The following is a 12,688-nucleotide window of genomic DNA, read 5'->3' on the forward strand; positions in this document are numbered from 1 at the left end:
GATGAGATGTGCGATAGTGAATGTGTTACTAATCTATCTATCTATATTATTTTATTATTATCTTTGTAAATTAACCTTGAGTTATCCATGAGATAGAATTGTGATGATGTGAAGCATCTAAAAAACTTCCACATATTTTTTATGTGGCACATCTTTCTAAATTAACCATTGCTCTGGTGCGTTAGTGAATGTTTCTCAATGAATAAAATAGTGGGCAGGTGTCTCTATTTATAGCATTAAGTTACTTATGGATTAAGAGAAGAAATTTGGGCTTTATCCGCCGAATCATCTTGGAAAACAAGCATAAAATAGTTTTTACCCGCTGCAAGGCGCAAGGGCACATAGATTGGGCGCAGGGGCGCCTAAGGCGGCCCCTCTAATGCGACTTCTTGTGTTTTCTTCCCGTTTTTGATCGTTCTTTTGTCTAGAAACTCATAGAAACTTGAAATGAATTTTCTTCATTTTGTATTGTCTTCAACAACCTTCTAAGAACCCTTGATCTTCAATTATTTATCTTTGATCCTTCACATGATGTATTAATTTGATGATTTACATGAATATTCCTCACTACAAAACTCTCAAAACACCTATGAAGTTGCATGATCTAGGATACAACTGAATTACAACTACTCGAGTGAAAACACTACAACGTGTTTCTCAAATCATTGACAACTCCTCTAACTCTCATCTTATTTGTCTTCAAATGCAAAGAAAAAGTACTAAAAACATAATCAAAATGTCATATGATGTTTTGTCATCACAACCCCAAACTTAAACTGCTGCTTGTAAGAAATTAGAATTCACATGAGTTAGAATTCATTGATGTAACCAGTTTAAAGAATTTGGGTACTAGTAGAATTACTATTTCTTTTTTTTTTTTAAGGATTAATCTTTGTTTAAGTCTGTTGATTTTTTAATTTTTTTGTAGACTATCATTTTGATGTTTTATCTACCTTTTTTTTCATTTTTTTTCTTTTGATAACCAAGTTCAACTAGTACCCCACCTCAAACTTAGAAAGTTGCTAATTCCAATGAGCAATCCCAAACTTAATTTCAAACCATGATAAATATTTCACTAACCTATCTAACTCCAAAAGGGAAATCAAACAGAAATAATCAAATAGGGTGCAAACTTGTGACATAATTCAAAGTCACGTAAAAGTAGTAAGGAAAAACTAATGCATGGAGGCTCAAAGTTTCGATAAGGTTTTCTAAAAAAAAAAAGAATATTTGATGAGCTGCACGGTTAGAAATGCTCCTAAAACTAAAAGTAATTAAAAAAGGGTTAATTAAGTTTTTGGTCCCTATAAATGTCTGCAGTTTTGTTTTTAATCTCTATAAAAATAAATCACACTTTTTAGTCCCTACAAAATTTTCCGTTAGTGTTTTTAGTCCCTGTTAAATTAAAATTTGTTTAATTATGCTTAAAATTTTAAATTTTTTAATGATTTTTTACATACTTGTTTAAAACATTATAAAAGGTTGCGCCACAATAAATTAGCTCAAAATTTTATTTTTAGGTCCAAATTTTCGTTAGTTTTATCATGAATTTTTTGCGTTTTAAAAAAATTATATTTAATTCATTACATGTTAAAAAATTCTAATTTTTTATAAAAGAGATTATTATAATGTTCTTAACATGTCTGTTAAAAATCACTTAAAGATATAAAAGTTTAAGTATAATTAAACAAATTTCAATTTAACAGGGACCAACACATACTTTTAGTCCTTGTAAAATTAAAATTTGCTTAATTGTGCTTAAAGTTTTTAATTTGTAACATATTTTTCATATACTTACTTAGAATGTTATACAAAGTTCCTCCGCAAAAAAGTAACTTAAAATTTTATTATTAGGTCCAAATTTTCATTAATATAATCTTGAAATTTTGCCTTTTAGAAAAATTTATATTTAATTCATTACATGTTAAAAAACTAAAAAAGTTTACAAAAGAGTGTCTTACGATGTTATAAACATGTATGTAAAAAATCTTTTAAAAATTTAGAAGTTTAAGCATAATTAAATAAATTTTAATTTAACAAGGACTAAAAACACTAACATAAAATTTTGTAGGGACTAAAAAGTGTGATTTATTTTTATAGGGACTAAAAACAAATCTGCAGATATTTATAGGGACCAAAAACTTAATTAACCCATTAAAAAATAACACCCACCACCTTTTTTTACAAGCTCTTTTACATGCTGATCTTCTTTAAGTTAGTGTTTGACGGATCTGGATTTACTGTTGTAGCAAATTTACACAGTTTGCCGCAGTAGCAAATCTCAGCGATCAATCCATGATCTGATGGTTCCAATTCACAGCACGGATTTCAACAATTTCACACAATGTCAGATCTGAGCTGTTCAGTTCAGATCAGGCGGTGCAGAACAGCTACAGTGTGCAACTGCGTGTAATATTTTACAGCAGAAAATCCTCATCCGTGTTTGACCCAACTTCTCCTTTTAAGGAGAAGAGAAGGCAAATTAAAGCTAAGCCAAACAAACTAGCGGCAAATAGTCAATATACACAAGCTAAATTTCAGAGATTCCAAGCACTTCCAAATACATTGGTTTATTTATTCAACTACATCACACCTTGGAGTTGCATAGAGAGGAAGGCCATGGTCAATGTGAAGAGTGAACATGGTTCTATATGTCACATCATTTGTTTCATTTTCCAATTTAAACCTAAAGAATCGAACAAGTGCCATTGACACTATTTTCATTTGCCTATAAGCAAAGTCCTTTCCTAAGCATATACGTGGACCAGCCTGCAAATATGAAAAATACTTATATTTCACTCAAAAGAAAGGTAAGAAATTAAATATTCAAAATGGTCCTTCAAATTGTAGGACCATATAATACTTCGTATTATCAACATTTCTAAATGACTTCTGAAAATGCAAAATTTGTAGGAACTAGAATGATATTGATTATTTATATTTGTGATGAATTTGCAACTAAAAGAATAATGTCAAGGATGTATAACAGATTCAGACAAAATGACAAACTTTATTAATATATTGCAATTCCAAATATTATTCTGGAATATCATAATATGGAAGGCCACGTTGATACATCCCTACAATATTTTTACGGACCAATTTGAACATTTAATTATTCTAAAAATGAATCTTATCCTAAAAGAGTAGTGACACTTACATGGAAAGCTGTGAATTTGAATGAAGATTCAGGTTGAAAGATTCCATCTTTGAGCCATCTTTCAGGTAAGAATTCTTGAGCATCATCCCCCCAAATGTAAGGCATTCTTCCCATAGCATAAGACAAGTAATACACTGTTTCCCCCTTATTTACTTTGTAGCCATCAGGAAGGATGTCATGTTCTTCTGCTGTCCTACCACTCGTCTCACACCAAAAATACAAAAAGTTTATACAAAAAGTTTGTAATTACAATGACATGGCAGTAATTAATTGGGTTGGGGGACCAATTTTTAAGTGATTAAATTTTGGCAGGGCAAAATTCCAAGATTAAGGAATACATGGACCAATTTTTAAATGACTCATATTTGCAGAGACTAAACACATATAAAAGCCTTAAAAAATGTGTAAATGAAGGAGAGACAAAAATAGTTTTAAGTGTTCTTGTTAATTATTGGTGCATTCTCTACAATCATAAATGCAAAGTGGAATATATCGAACTGGGAGGAGTGATGAAAATAACATTAATTAGAGTTATATTTGGAAAAAGGTAATTAATATTGTATTGAAAAGTGAAATGAATCAATTTTTTTGGGACAATATTTTTTACAAATGAATCGCTTATTATGAAACGGAGGAGTAAAATTTATGGATAATATATGTTTTCTCCATGTAATATTAGCAGTTTCTAGTTTACATCTTTAAAATAATTTGTTTAGATTCCAACTCTGTAATTTGAAGGTTTAAAACCAAAGAATCTTCAAATTACAAGGTTGAAATCAAAGCAATTTTTTTACAAGGGGTAAACATATATTGACTCTAAAATTTATTTGGGTTGTCTTGCGAGTATATATGCACAAGGTCGGACTTCAACCTCGGATACTCCGTACTTATTCATTTTAGAGGTGAATTTTAACCACTAAACTAATTGAACAAAAAAAATCTCAGGGTAACCAACTTGTTTGGGCTCCAGTGGCGAGGAGCTCCTTCCAAGGACGTATCCGGGGAATACCGGGTTCGATTCTCAGAGGGAACAACGTTTAGCCAGTGTGCATACCTCTACGCACGAGCCAGATTAATCGCCCATCAAAGTGGGTCGGAAACCGGTGCGAAAAAAATAGAAAAAAGTATCTCAGGGTTTGGGTTGAAAAATACTTCCTTCAATTTGAGAATAATAATTGTTTTAGCAAAACTAAAAAATATCAAATTAAATATTTTTTAATACGGTGGAACTCATATGTATTTAAAACCAATAAAAATAGTGTGATGAGATGGGCTTTAGGAAATGTGTTTGCTAATATTTCTCATTTGTTTCGACATCACATCCATATCACTACATTTTTAGTATTGTGTAGTGCTCGCATATGCTTTTTCTCCATGTAAAAGGTGTCTCGTTGCATTAAAAACCTTTATATCTAAAAGTTAAACCCGTAAGTCAATTTTTAACCTAATTTTAACCTAGATTTTATGATGATTTTTACGTTATTACTCTCGTGTTCAATTAAATTAAACCTGTTTAATTAAGAGATAAACTTTAAAAATCGTTCCTCCTATTCCTATAACAATTTCCTCCTATTTTGTTTCCAACACAACAATAAACAGATAAACATAAAAAAAAAAAAAAAAATCACTCTTATTAACAAATTCTTCCTATTATTTCCATTTAATCAAAATGTTATTTTCAAATGTTTCTGAAATCAAAAACAACAGTTCACTACTAAATCCAATCAAATCCTATTTTCGCTCCTAACAAATTCCCTTTTTCAAAAAAAAAAAAAAAAAAACCTAACAAATTCACAAATTCCTGTAAGTTTGTTGCACCTTTTCCAATTCAGGTGCATTAATTAAGGGATGATTTAATCAGAATTTGTTATGCTTTCCATTATATCAGGCTTCCCATTTTTGCGATTGCAAAATTCAAATTCCCTTCTAATATTAACTACGACCCAGACTCCAACTCCCCACAAATTTATTTAGCTGTTTCCAAAGCACTTTCACGTATCAAATCTTCCAAAGCACTTTCACGTATCAATTCTCCTTCTCACTATAAATGTGTACCATACAGAATTGAATAAAACACATCCTTATTTATCCCTTTAATCATTCGTTCAGAGAATTTCTCCCTTCAATCATTCATTCAAAGAATATCAAGTGCTAATATTGAAAAATGTTGTTGTCGTATCACTGCTTAACGGGTATATCTGATGCTATGGTCTGATTTTTGCGTATGTTTTCATGCTTAAAGATGTTTTGCAACACTTTTTATTTTTACTGTATTGATGCAACAGGTCCTTTGGTTAATAATCCAGATTCATATAATGGAGTGTTTGATGCTCCATCTTTTTGCTTTATTTTCAGTTGTTGAATCAAACATTTGATTCTTCAGTTTTTGCTTTTCAATGCAATGAAGTATCAATCTTGCTAAATTCTCTTCATAATTTTAATCTAAGCATCCAGATTTTATTCTCTTTCCAATTTGGACTTTCTTTTTTTACGGCATCTGTCTCTTATTTTCTTAATCTTGATTTTACAATTTTTCAGATTCTCCATTGTTGTAGTTTTACTACGATGTCGATATTATGATCTTTTTCCGTGTTCATTTTCTTTCAATTAAACGTAAGTATGCATTCGCTTTTCTTCATTCCTTCCTTCGATAGAATGCCGTATTAGCTTTGTTTAGTCTTCCCCTAAATGAAACAAATAAATTAACAATTTATTGAGGGATTTAAGTGTCTTCTTTTATTTTGTTTCTTTATTTATGTGTGCACAACTCAAATAGTACCTATCTTGAAGTAAAAATCATGTGCAGTTGCAGGTCCTCACAATGCAACAATTGCTAATGTTATTGGTGGGTGAGTAAGAGTTTAGTCTCTTCATTTGGTAAGGAGATTTTATAAATATAACTTTCATTTGCAATATTTAAGATTATAACTCAGAAAATATACATTGATTTGATTTTCACTTTGTGAAAACTTCTAGCAGGTGGTGAAAAGTGATCATGCTATACTTTATAGAAATTATATAGACTTAACTACAAGTGATTTGTTTCTATCTTTTAGTTGGTTAACAATGTTTGTGTCCCGCATTTTGTTCTCTTAGATGTTACACTTTTTAATTGTTAACATTTTAATGTCTTCTTTATCTTAATTTATACCTGTAAGTTCTTATCAATTGATGAAAATGTGACAACAAAATATATTTAGTGTATAAAACGTAGGACATGTGTGAACCAGGCATTTAGCTGCATGTGTGAATGTTAACTATAACATAATCTTTCATTGTTTTATATTCAGATAATATTTTTGAGATTTATTTCTCTTCATAATCCTCTTTAGGTAAAAATGATTGTCTTCACTCTTTTCTAAACTGCTTTGCTGATTTGTTGTTTTGTAGTCATAATAATATTTTTTATTAGAGGCTTTATGAATGGCAATACCAATTCTATAGATAACACTTATCCGTAGAGCTGGTCTTCATAGACACACATGAGTTCTCATCATAGCCATACAAATAGAATGATCCCTTTGAAAAATTCTTGATATTGTGGAGGATATAATGCAAATTTAATTTTTTTTTTGATTAGTTTAAAGAATTGTAAGCTAAATAAAACAATCCAGATATTGTTGTTAATTCTTCTTCTTCTTTGCTCATTGTGTTTAGCATTTCATTGCAGGAAAACAATTTACATAGGATTCCTTAAGGTGCCTAAAGCAAATATAAAGGTCTTCTATTTTGTTTGTGGATTGAGATAATGCAAAAGTTTCAGTTGTTTCTAAGCGTTATTGAAAGTTAAGGATATTTGATTTATTTTTTCAACCTATAAAAAACTGGTGTTTTTGTCTCATGAGGAAAGTCATGTGCATGGGCCTACTATTCAACTTATGGTGCTTTTGACACAAAAACAATACAACAAGAGGAATTGTGATTTTGAAGGCTAAAAATCTTTATTTTGGGTCCTTTGAGAATAGTTGATTTCTGTTTTGAAGGTTTATTATTGTTATTTAGGTATGAGTGGTTTTCATGTAACATAGGTTTTTGGAATCAAGTAGTGACCAATTTGTATAATGTCGATTTTATTTGCACTTGCAAATTTTTTAATTAAGTTTAGATGATTACAATGAAGAGAACCAATTGTAATTTTGATATGTGAAGGATTCTAAATAGAATTTTAGATCACTGTCGTTGTCTAATTTTTATTTTTTAATATTCGTTTGTTTCAACTAAACGATTTCATGTCATCTCCTACTTTATTTTTTGAACTTGCGTAAGTAAAATGTATAATACTCTTCATCTTTTATTTATTTTACGATTTTTTTTACCATTACTTATTCTTATATATTAGTCGGAATGACCCGTGCGACGTACGGGTCTAAAGTCAAGTTGTAAATACATTATACCCTTGGCATAAAGGGTTTCTCATTCCTTGAGTGTGGCATATGTTTGATGGGTATTTATTTGTGGAGCTCGCATATCAATGCCAGGAAATTGAAGGAAGAAACATGGTTAAACATCATTCTCTTCACGTCTACAGAATAATGAGAAAATGATTTTGTTGATGCGTGAACTAAGATTGCGTGTACATTCATGTGAATTAAATTGACCTTAGATTATAGCCTTAGATTTTTAACAACACAAGAGTGAACAAGGGCGATTTTGGCACTATGATTCAGCTTTAAATAGATTAGGGTGTGTGTAACCAGATATTTTGGGTGTGACTAGAAAAACTCATCAATCAATGTTCTTGAATACTAGAAAATGGAAGAGAAAGAAAGTAAGAAGCATGTAGGTCATTTTCACTATTTTTTTAAGGTTGGCTCAAAGGCTAAGCAGCTATGATGTCTCCCAAAACACTATGAGTATATTTATAGATATATGACTAAGTGTAAGTGTTCAATGTCTAAGTTATAGTAAAAAAAAAGTTTAAATGCTCTTTTGGTCCCTTAACTATTTAATTGGTATCGCTTTGGTCCCTTAACTAAAAAAATGATTGTTTGAGGATTTTAAGTTTTTTTTTAGTCTCGTTTTGGTCCCTTCTGTTAGGTTTCCGTTAGTTTTAATAAAAAACGTTAAGTGTGGACACATGTCACCTTGTCATTGGCTCTAAGATTTTTATTTTTTTTTACAAAAAAATATATATTTTTTATAAAAAAAATTAATTTTTTTTTTAAATATATATATATTTTATTTTTTTGTAAAAAATTCCCAGAACCAATGACAAGGTGACACATGTTTTTTTTTTTTGAAGAAGCTAAAATGGATTATATTACTAAAAGTCTGGAGATTTCAGCACAAGGAAGGAGTGCCAAAACCCCAGCTGAAAGAGTCAAAATACAAGAAATAACAAAGAGTTGGAGCCTAAACAAGCTCAAAAAAAAAAAATAAGAATGCTGCCCTGTTACAAAAATATTCCCAAGCAAGGTAAAGGATTCAACCACCATAAATGGTAGGAGAAAACAAAACTAGGACGATTTGCCTTCAGCCACCAGTAAGATTGAAGCTTGACTTTATCTAGCAATTGATTAAAAGAAGCTTCTTTTTGGTGAAAGATCCGATCATTCCTTTCAAGCCAAATCACCCACACACATGATAGCCAAATAAGGTTAAGAGCTGAGTGTTTGTTGTTTGAAAAACCGATAAAGGTGTCAAATTGATATAAATGGTCTGACACGTTTTCAGGGAACACTATGTTATAACCAAGCCAGTTAGAAATACCATACCAAAGCTTTCCAAAAAAATCACAAGAGAGGAATAAGTGTTTTGCATCTTCTATCGTACCGCAACCACCCACGCATAACTGAGCATTCGGATGTAAAATGTGTCTTTTGATTAGATTGTTCGTTGTTGGTAATCTATCACGTAACAAGCGCCAAGCGAAGAGGCTGATTTTCAAGGGCACTTCCTTGTTCCAAATTTCAGTAATGTGAGTAACCGCCAAGTTGTTACTGTTTGATGTCAACATATGGTTATAAGCACTTGAGACATTATAACTGCTGGAGGCATGTAAGTGCCAAATCCACCTGTCAGGATGAGAAGGCTGCAAAACAATATTAGATAAAATATCACAACACTCCCGCACCTTCTCCTCCTCCCAAGCTAACAAACGACGCCGCCACTGCTAAGCTACACCCTCAACCCCCCACCCAAGAGAGTACATTTCAGCCACCGTTGCCATTTTATTAGTAGCTAGATCAAAAAGACGACTGAAACTGTTCTTCAAAACTAACCCGTCAATCCAAGGATCCCACCAAAATAAAGTTTGGGCACCATCACCTACCTCCCGCCCCACATTATCATCAAACCACCGCCCACCTCCCACACCAGCCCCATTTTTAACATTTATCAAATTATTCCACCAAACAGAGTTAAACCTCCCCTCCTCGGCTATTTTACCTCCTACCTCACCATATCTGGCTGATAAAACTCTATACCACAAACTCATATTCTCAACCCGCATCCGCCAATACCATTTATCAAGTAAAGCCAAATTAAATTTCCTAATCCTCCGCACTCCTAACCCGCCTTCCTCCTTTTTGGAACAAATAGTGCTCCAATTAATCCAAGAAATTTTTCTAACCTCCTCACAACCCCAAAAAAAAAAAAACAGTTAAATAAAGATTCAATAGAAGAAATGATACGTGCGAGAGCTTTGAAGAAGGAAAGAAAGTAGACCGGAAGAGAGGACAAGACAGACTTTAGGAGAACTAAATGGCCACCCAAAGAGAGATTTCTAATCTTGATTTAATACGATCAATCAACGGTTGCCAAAATTTTAATTTTCGAGGATCACCACCTATAGGCAACCCCAAATAAAGGAAGGGTGCCGTGCCCAATTTACAATTAAGAACAGAAGCTGCCTCAGCCAACCAAGAGTCATGAATATTAACACCAACTAACATACTTTTGTGGAAGTTTACCTTAAGACCAGATGTTGCCTCAAAAAGAAGAAGCAAAGCTTGCAGAGATCGAATATTAGCCCAACTTCGTTCCCCAATCAACAAGGTGTCATCAACAAATTGTAAATGAGAGATGGAGACATGATTATTTGCTCCCACCTTGTAGCCAGAAAATAGGCCAACCTCTACTAAAGCCTTCATCATGACATTCAAACCTTCAGCTGCTATTAAAAATAGAAAGGGTGAAAGAGGGTCACCTTGTCTCAACCCACGTTCAAATTTGAATTCATCTGTTGGGCTACCATTAACAAGGACAGAAGTTGTGGCCGTACTGATGCATTCCATAATCTACTTACGCCATAAGGTAGGGAAGTTCATTTTTTTCATGACTGATTCAAGGTAGGACCAATCAATGGAGTCAAAAGTCTTCTCAAAATCGACTTTGAATAAGAGCAAATCTTTTTTCAGGCGCTTAGCATCCTCCATAATCTCATTAGCAATGAGAATACCATCAAGAATTTGTCTACCATGAATAAAAGCTGATTGTGTTTCAGAAATAACACTACACATAACCCTTCGCAATCTGTTGGAAAGAACTTTGTAGAGACTTCCAACCATAGAGATTGGTCTGAAGTCATTCAGGCACTGCGGGCACTCGATTTTTGGAATTAAAGCAATAAAAGTATTATTGATGCCTTTAGACAACTTTCCATTCCTATGAAAATCGATAAGAAGCGCATAAAATCATCACGGAGTTCCGGCCAAAAATCCTTAACAAAACCCATATTAACCCCATCTGGTCCAGGACTTTTAAAACTGTCACAATCCCAAACCGCTTGCTTAACTTCGTCAACTGAAAAAGGTTTGATTAGGTCACCACACTGACCTACATTAAGCTTATTAAAATTGAGATTCTCAATGCAAGGTCTTTCAGCAGCCACAAATTGGAAATGAGCTGAGAAATGATTGAAAACTAGTCCCCGGATCCCTTCAACTCCCTCCACAATAGTGCTATTAACAGATAAGGAAAAAATGGAGTTTGCTCGCCGCCTAGATGACATAATGCTGTGATAGAACTTGGTGTTAGCATCTCCCTCTTTCAACCAAAGTAATCTAGATTTTTGTCATTGCATGCTGGTGTTAATACGAGATAGTGATAAAAAGTCAGAAGATAAAGAATGGAGCTCCTCAATTTCCTCCAATAAAAGATCATCCTCCTCCCCTTTAGCATCTAGAAAGGAGATACGGTCTTGAACGTTGCTTAAGAGTCCTTCAAGGTTTTGAGTATGATTCTGATGCCACGTGTTCAAGCTTCCTTTAATCATCTTCAGTTTTTCTTTAAGAACAAAGCCTCCCCAACCTTCAAGATGATAAGATTGCAAATTATCTCTGACAAATTGTTTGTAACCTGGTAAGTCCCCCCAACACTTCAGCATGCGCCTAGGACGAGGGCCCCAATTTTCTTCGTTCATAGACAACAAAATGGGACAATGATCAGAAAGGTCGTGGTTTAAAGCACGTTGCACCATATTGGGCCAAATAGTGCACCAGTCTTCAGATAGGAGAAAACGGTCTAGACGGCTCATAGAAACACCATCCCCTCTAAACTAAGTAAAATTTTTGCCACAAAGAGGAAGATCAAAGAGGATGTTACAGTTAATAAATTGATTGAAATGAGAATAATCTTCAATAAAAGAACCAACCACTCTGCTTTTACGTTCAGTGGGAGAACGAATAGCGTTAAAATCACCGCAAACACACCAACAAGTCTCTCTAAAATTACCAATAATCGTTCCAAGGTGATTCCCAACATCTTGCCGCCGAAGGGGGTCACACGGTGCATATACATTTGCAAGAGAAAAAACAGCTCCATTTTTCACCATTGTGCCTTGAATAATAACAACATGAGCCACACTCCTTGTAATAATAACATCAACTTCCGCAGTGTCCCAAATAGTTAAGATGCCACCAGAAGCTCCCACAGATGGTCTGTAAGAGAAACCGTAGTTTTGATTACCCCAAAGCGAAGAACAAAGAAAATCATTAATACTTTCCAACTTAGTTTCCTGAACACATAAAATCCACGGACGGTGAAATTTCACAATCTTTTGAATTTCCTTTCTTTTCTCAAAACTCCCCAACCCTCTTATATTATAAGAAATAAATTTTATTGTGACCACCAACACGAAAAGTAACAACACAAAAATTAACAACCTGCTGAGGAGACCGCAACATTGGCATGGCTGCCCTCAACGCCTACAACTCCTTTTATTATCTTCCTCTCCAAATTATTAGGCCGAGCGAGAGCTTGGAACATATTAGAACAATCACCCTTGAATTGTAAATTGATAGCTTTACCAATATCTACAATATCTTTACCACGACCATTAGATTTATCATGCAAAGGAATCCAATTCTTCCAATCTTCCCCGGATGTTGTTGAAGATGATTTCGCATCCAAACATTCTTTATTCTTGTTGACAAGGTGACACGTGTTAACTCTGGGACACGTGTCACTTTGTCATTGGCTTTGGGATTTTTTTTTGTAAAAAAAAAAAAAAACTCAGAGCCAATGACAAGGTGACACGTGTCCAGGAGTTAACTTTTTTTTTTAAAAACCCTAACGAAAACCTAACAG

Source organism: Medicago truncatula, chromosome 8, assembly GCF_003473485.1.
Source record: "Medicago truncatula cultivar Jemalong A17 chromosome 8, MtrunA17r5.0-ANR, whole genome shotgun sequence".
Taxonomy (NCBI): Eukaryota; Viridiplantae; Streptophyta; class Magnoliopsida; order Fabales; family Fabaceae; genus Medicago; species Medicago truncatula.